This window comes from Oryctolagus cuniculus, chromosome 15 (genome assembly GCF_051225735.1).
Source record: "Oryctolagus cuniculus isolate XC-2025 breed Fujian yellow rabbit chromosome 15, ASM5122573v1, whole genome shotgun sequence".
In the NCBI taxonomy this organism is placed as follows: Eukaryota; Metazoa; Chordata; class Mammalia; order Lagomorpha; family Leporidae; genus Oryctolagus; species Oryctolagus cuniculus.
The window spans coordinates 43,604,488-43,612,377 of record NC_142881.1 but is presented as its reverse complement, the minus strand read 5'-3'; positions in this window follow the sequence as shown (position 1 = coordinate 43,612,377).

Here is a 7,890-nt window from a genome sequence, read left to right as displayed (position 1 = left end):
TGCTTTCAAGTTGAATATTCTAGGATCTACAAGCTGTATTTGGGTGCTCCAGAGAAATGTAACCAATAGGGTATGTCTGTTTATTTATGCATTTGTATACACACACACACACCTTACTTTTGATACACACAGCTTACTTAATCCTAAACAAAATAGATTACCAGTCTCACTTTAGACATGAGAAAACTGATTTTCAAAGCCATTAAAAAACCATTCAAGACCTCTCAGTGAGAAAATGGTGAAAGCCTGTGTTCTTTACCTCAGCCCTTGCTGCTTTCTAATGGAAGACCACTTTGCACAAAGCATTTAACCTCATTATCTCATCTTCCCCTTCTGCAAAACAGAGGAAATTGCCCCTCCTACCCTAATCACTTCCCAGAATTTCTGTAAGGATAAAACATAAATACATGTAACAGCGTCTTAATTCCCACAGTGATCTATGACCCTCAGAGCTTGTTCACATGGTTTATCCCACAACGTAACTACGTGGTGCTGGTAAGCAAACTGTGCAGCTGAGTGTGGCTCTGACACACTCTCATTTTCAGAGCTGAGTATTTTGAGACCACTTATGATTGCAGTTTTCATTTCTGTTTGCTGTGACAAGAGAAGAAGTATGAGTTTAGATAACTTTCCAGACTCCTTGTAAAATTGATTAATATAAAGCTAACACAGGTCAGTATTCACCACGAACCTGACAATGTGTTAAGCATTTTCCAGACCTTCTCTCCCTGAAGCATTATGGGAACATCATAAGGTGGATATTACCATTATTCTCATTTCAGGTATGAAAAGAGGTGCTTAGACAGTGGTATGACTTTACTTAAAGTTGGGAAACTAGGAAGTGGTTGAGATTTTAACCCAAGGAACTGGACTGCAAAACCCATGTTTGTCCATGTTATTCCCTGCCAACTCCTTGTACTGACATGGCTGTTGTTAAAATTCACTGTGAGTGGGGCCAGTACTGTGGTGCAGTGGGTTAGAGCCTCTGCTTGCGACACTGGAGTCCCATATCAGAGTGCCAGTTTCAGTCCCAGCTGTTCCACTTTTGATCTAACTCCCTGCTAATGTATCTGGGAAAGCAGCAGGAGCCAGCTCAAGTACTAAGGCCCCTGCCACTGACATGGGAGATCCAATGGAGTTCCAGGCTCTTAGCTTCAGCTTGGTTCAGCCCCGGCTGTTACAGCCATTTGGGGGGAATAAAACAGGAAATGGAAGATCTCTTTCTCCCTCTATCTCTGCCACTCTTTCAAGTAAACAAAACAGCTATTTTTAAAAAGATAGATTTGCTAAAAGTATTACGGAACTGAAAGGCACGTTTGAAAGATAAATTTCTATTTTTACAAGCTACTATTAATACTATTAAGAATTAGAATCATCAAACAGCAGATTCAGTTTTGTATGAAAGGTTAATATTCTCTTCACAAGTCTTGACACTAATTTCAACTTTTTTTTAATTTGAAAATGTATAAATGTATACAATTAACATTTTATTCTACTTTTTAGTATTCTTAATCTTCAATTTATTATAGTATTTATTAAGGAATTCAGAAAAATTATACTCTTTAATCCATTGATAAAAGTTTTCTTACTTGGATTAGCAAATCTGGATTTGATAAATTAGTCCTGATTTGAATTCAGACAATTGTAGTGGGCATATCTAGTTTTTATTAGAAAATAAATTAAAGATGTTGTCTAGGGGCCATTGCTGTGACATAGCAGGTAAGGCCACCGTCTACAATGCCAGCATCCCATATGGGCACTGGTTCATGTCCTAGCTGCTCCATTTCCAATCAAGCTCCCTGTTAATGTGCAGATGGCTCAAATCCTTGGGCCCCTGCATCCACATGGGAGACCTGGATGAAGCTCCTGGCTCCTGGTTTCAGACTAGCCCAGCTCTGGCATTTGCAGCCATATGGGAAGTGAACCAGTAGATGGAAGATCTCTTTCTCTGTGTTTCTCACTCTCTGTAACTCTACCTTTTAATAAATAAATCAAATAAATCTTGAAAAAAAAAATGCTATTTCTGCCTTAATTCTCTTATTTCATTTCTTAAATATTTTGTTAAAGAATTCAAAGCATCTATCTGTCATGAAGAGTGATACATTAGTGTGAAATGGAAAAACAAGATTATAATCTTGTCATAATTTTTGTTTTATGTGCGTGATGTACGCACTAACACACATGCACACAGTCATGTTACTCAAGGATGGGGATACTGTCTGAGAAATATGAACTGTGCTGCTGGGTAATTTCATTATTATGTTGCTATTGCTTCTAGGCTACCATCTTGTAAGGCATGTTACCATATTGACTGCTGTAGGCAATTCTAACACAATGGCATTTGTCAATCTAAGCATTTAAATGCAGAAAATATGTTATAAAAGACAGAAAATGGAGCTTTCAGGGCTGCAAGTTACTGTAGATGTTAAATACTTTCATATGGCTGGCTGTGCAGTAGGTTTGTTTACACCAGCATCGCCATAAACAATTACAACACATTACAATGGCTATGACATCACTAAGTGATAGACATTTTTCAGCTCATTGTAATTTTATGGGACTACCACCTGCTATGTGATTGACCAAGACATCACTATTTGGTGCGTGGCTCTATGTATTTTAACTTTGCCTCTCCAGAGTGGCTCATGCCTTTTGAAAAGAGTATTCCTTTGTTTTCTTAAAACTTTAAGGTGATAAAATTACCATTAAAAGAGATACTAAGTGATAACTCCTGAAGAAGTTATCTAAAAGCTGGTGGGGATTTTTCTGTGGGAATAAACAGCATAAAGCACAGCACAGATCACAGGAGCAATGATCTATATTTTCTAGTGTTAATAAAGGAAAATACCAGATTTAGTAACTCTATTTCTTTTTCTAAAATTCCTGTTCTAAAAAAAATCAGTATTTACTTTGGAATTGGTAGAGTGAAATAATATTTTTTTTACAAACAAGACAAACATTACAAACTCTAATTTCAAAAGCCTTCAGTAAAGCACACATGACGATGAAATGTAGTGAGATAGAGAGGTAAAAGTATCATTCAGGTTTAAAGGACAGGGCCAGTGTAGCATTCCACTTGCTAGATGTATTCTAGACTTTATCGAAATTCTCAAGTTCTCATTTAATCCTACAATTATGTGACATTTAAACTCCATTCCGGGGCCAGCATAGGCGCGCCGGTTCTAGTCCCGGTTGCTTATCTTTGTATCCAGCTCTTTGCTATGGCCTAGGAAAGCAGTAGAAGATGGCCCAAGTCCTTGGGCCCCTGCACCCATGTGGGAGACCCGGAAGAAGCTCTTGGCTCCTGGCTTTAGATGGGCGCAACTCCGGCCATTGCGGCCATCCAGGGAGTGAACCAGTGGATGGAAGACCTCTCTCTCTGTCTCTACCTCTCTCTATAACTCTTTCAAATAAATAAAATAGATCTTTTAAAAAAAAAAAAAACTTCATTCCAATGTGCCAGAGGAACTAAATGCAATCTCTCTCTCTCTCTCTCTCTCTCTCTCTGTGTGTGTGTGTGTGTGTGAATCAACTCAACACTAGATGGCTCCAGTTATAAAACCGATACACTTAAAAGTCAAACCCTGGGATCTGATGTTAGGATAACAGATGGATTCTAACCCACTGAATCCCATTTTACCACCTTCCAAAAGCTTTGCAGGCACGAAGAGATTAGGCTTGAAATGCTATGCATCTCCAAAAGAGCAGAAAAAACCTTAGAGCACTGATTTCACAAATCAAAACCGAAGATTGCACTGACATAGTTTCGAAGAGTGTACATTTAATATTCTTCTCAATTATCCCTTCTATACATACATAGTACTCCTATTTTTTAAGCTCATTGTCACACTTTTATATGACTGGCTGTGCAGCAGGCTTGCTCGAACCAGAATCATCATAAAAGATTACAATATATTACAATGGCTGTGACACCTCTAGGTGACAGAAATTTCTTTGACCTTCTCAGTATTCAGTGAGGTAGCAAGCATTTAGCCTACCAGCTAAGACACCTGTATCCCATATCGGAGTCCCTGTGTTCAGTTTCCAGCTCTAGCTCCTGACTCCGGCCTCTCACCAATACAAACCCAGGTACCTGTCACCCAGGTGGAGACCTGGATTGCGTTTCCAACTCCTAGCTCCCGTCCCAGCTGTTGCAGACATCTGGGGAGTGAGACAGTGGATAGAAGCACTCACCTCTCCTCTCTTTCTCTCCCTTTTTAAATATGTATTTTTAAATCAGTAGGGTAAATAATAAATGTTGCTATTCTCCTCATTAAAGGCAAGGGCACTGAAAATCAGACAAGGGGTAAGAACTTGCCCAGGTTACATAATTCTTAAGTGATAGTGTTGGGACTGGAATCCCGAGGTCCTGACTCCTAGATCAAAGTTCTTTCTATACAAGAGGCAAACAAAGACAATTTGGCTTTTGCCCTATGTAGTGTGTCCAACGTGGCCCTATTGCTCTTTATAATGTTCTCCTCCAGTTCAGTGAATACTCCCACCTACCAATTAGTTCAAAGCCAGATGTTGTATTCCTAGGAAACTAAAACCAGTGATATTTTATTGAGGGAAGACGAGAGTTGTGGTAGGGAAGAAAGTTTCTTACACTTGGTAATCTTTGACTTTGAATTGCACTGTTGATTTTTTAAAGCTTTGTATTTTACCTTACCTGCAAAAATTAATATAGATGCATAGTAAAAGCATGATTAGTTAGAATACACAGGTAATTCACATGGGAATGATTGGTAACTGGTACCACTTAATGATCATTTACTACACATTGGTATACCCTACCTTGAAACTCTCTTCCTTTTTGAGTATTCCCACCTCTACAAATTATACTCCTGGCAGCCAAAGGAAGGCAGTCCTTAGGTCATCCCTTAGGTGTCACTCTCCCTCAGCTCCCTCTTGATTATTTACCCACCCCTGCCACGCGTTTCACCAAGCACAGTCTACAAGCCAAATCTCACCCATCATTGCCTGCCTCCTCCTGGGTCTACCTGGTCTCTTAATGATCTGCTTCTCTGAAATCCAAATCACAAACTATAATTTGAATACCTACACAAATGAAGTAAATCTAAGGTTAGAAAATGGAGCAGGGCAGGCAGTGTTTTTCATTGCAATTTATTCTCTATTTGATACCCAGAATATACCTGGATGTGGTTTCCCTTCTTTAAATCCTTCAGTGAAATCCCAGTGCCCAGAAATAACACTGGAAATCTGTAGAACCCTGTGCATGGTCATTTATGAGATGACTTTGACTTAGTTGCCTACTCCAGTCACTTTCCTCGTGTTTTCCCTCTTGCCCCTCATAACTGCCTTCTATCAATTATTTGCATGTGTCAAACTCATTATAACTCAAGGCATTTACATGCATTATTTCCATTAATAGCAATGCTCACCCCTCCATCTGCACATTCTTCTGGTCTCAGGTTAAATATAATATGTTCTAGAAGGCTTTCCTCAACTAACTTCTGGTTCCATCTAGCCCTACACTAGATTAGGTCCTTTATGTTTTATTCTCTGTTTAGCATCCTCTACTTCTTCCTAATAGCTATTATAAGCATGTGCCACATCAGACACTTAGTTCAATGACAGACCCCCATATATGTTGTCCTAAAAGATTACTTTGCCTAGTGATGGCATAACCACGTTAGCTTGTAGAAGTACTTTCCATGACGTGTGCCCAATGATAAAATCCCCTAACAATGCATTTCTAGAGCTTTGTCCAATCATTAAGCAATACATGCTGTACAGTTATAACTAGTTGATCACTAGGGAATTTGCTTAGTGTCTGCACTCTCTGGTCTGTTAACCACTGAATCCCTAAGGACTAGTGCAGTATTTTGGAAACTTTAAAATTATGGTCCATACCAGAAGTAAATTTAACCTCATAACCAGCATACATAGACATATGTAACGGAAAAAAAGTTTTATGAACATTACTTATCCTCTCTAGGTGAAATTCACTTGATATTTTCAATTGTTATTAATATTTTGGATATATCCACTTTATTGATTTTACAGCCTACTAACAGATACAACTTTCATTTTAAATTATCACCACATTTAATACAAGTTAGCAGAGTAGATCCTCATTTGTTTATGAAATAAATCAATGGAAAATTAATGCTTTCTAGCTACTGTTCAGACTGGATTTATATTTACAAAGGAAAGTAAGCTTTGTCATTCTGGGTACAGTGTGATTAGACTAATGAGATCAAGGTCAGGAATTTGATCTCATTCTGATCAGTTGCTTTCTCTCTTCCAGGACAAAGGATGGTCACACAAGAACATAACCAGAAGAGGACCCTATTGACAACACGATTTTGGACATGTAGTCTCCAGAGCTGTGAAAAATAAATATTTGTTGTTGAAGCTACCCAGTGAGTGCTATTCTTTGAAAGCAACCAGAACTGAGACACTAGTTAACAGAGACAGTCGCTAATTTATGATGGTTCTACTTAAGACGCTTTGGCTTTATCAGAGTGTGAAACTGATATGCATTCAGTAAAAACTACACTTACATTTAGAATTTTGATCTTTTCCTTGGTTAGTAGGCAACAGACGCGAGGCATTGCTCCCAGCCAGCCCCACAGTTACAACACAGGGAACACTCACTATTCTAAAGTGTACTGTGTCACTTGGTCACAATACTGGATGGGTTAGATGTCGTCTTAGTCAGCTTTTCACTGCTTTAACTAAAATACCGAGAACAACTTCCCTTACAAAGCAAGAAGAATGATTTTGGTTCACGCTTTTGGAGACTGACAGTCCAAGGTCAGGTGGCCCCAGCGGTTCAGGCATTTGGTGAGAGCAGAGGATGATGGAAGGATATCATATGGCAAGGCAGGAAGTAGAGAAGCTAGGCCAAACTTGGCTTAAATAGCTAGCCCTCTTGAGAGCACTGCCTTCCAAGGGCAAGTCCCCAGTGACCTAAAGACCTCCTACTGAGTCTGCCTCCTAGATACCATAATTAGATCAAGTATTCATCTTTAATCTATTATCCATTAACATAAGATTTTTATGTTTAATCTGCTTGAATCTGGGAGAAAAAAAACCCTTACAGTCTATATCAAGTATCATACATGGATCTTTGACTTATAGTCTCAATGTTTGATGGGTTTACTGGGAGGCAACATGATTATAAGTTAAGGATATCAATATAATTCATTGTTTTACATGTTACATTTTTCTGTTTCTACCAGATATCTCAAAAGTCTATCTTTCCATTCCTCATCTTCATTTGTCACCATTTAGGCACCTACCACAGAAAACAATAAAAGAAACCCCTTCTAGGACTGTCAGTCCTACAACATGAACAATTCTGTGTTGGCCCAGGCAAATCACAAGTATTCCCCACCCACTGGGGAACCAAACACACACAGATTGAGTTTTCACCAAGAAACCTAATAAGAGTGCTTAGTAAGAGGGCCCACTCCGACAGGAGAAATGAAGGAATATACCACTACCCTAGATGGGCATTAAGTTTCCTCTAAGTCTCGCTATAGGGGCACAATTCCAGGACAAAACAACTGTTCCTGAGTGTTTTTAAAAATCCTGTCATACATTACTTTAGGTAGACTGTGGGTAAACCAGAAATGCGTGGCATCTGAGGACTGGAAATTGTAGGCAGGACCAGCATTTCAATAGTATCTTTCATCTTCTATGCATTCATAGATATGCTTAACCGATGTATCCTCCTTTGTAGTTCATATTATAGAAGGATTGCTTATTCTGTATTTTTTTATAAATCAAAACGCCCTCATAATAGTTGGTTCTTCAAAAATTAGACTTGTCTCACTAGAACAGAAGCCAAGGGACAGTATCCACTAATACCAGGTTTGGAGACTAGGGTTCACAGCCCACAAGCCAAAACTTACTGCCAAT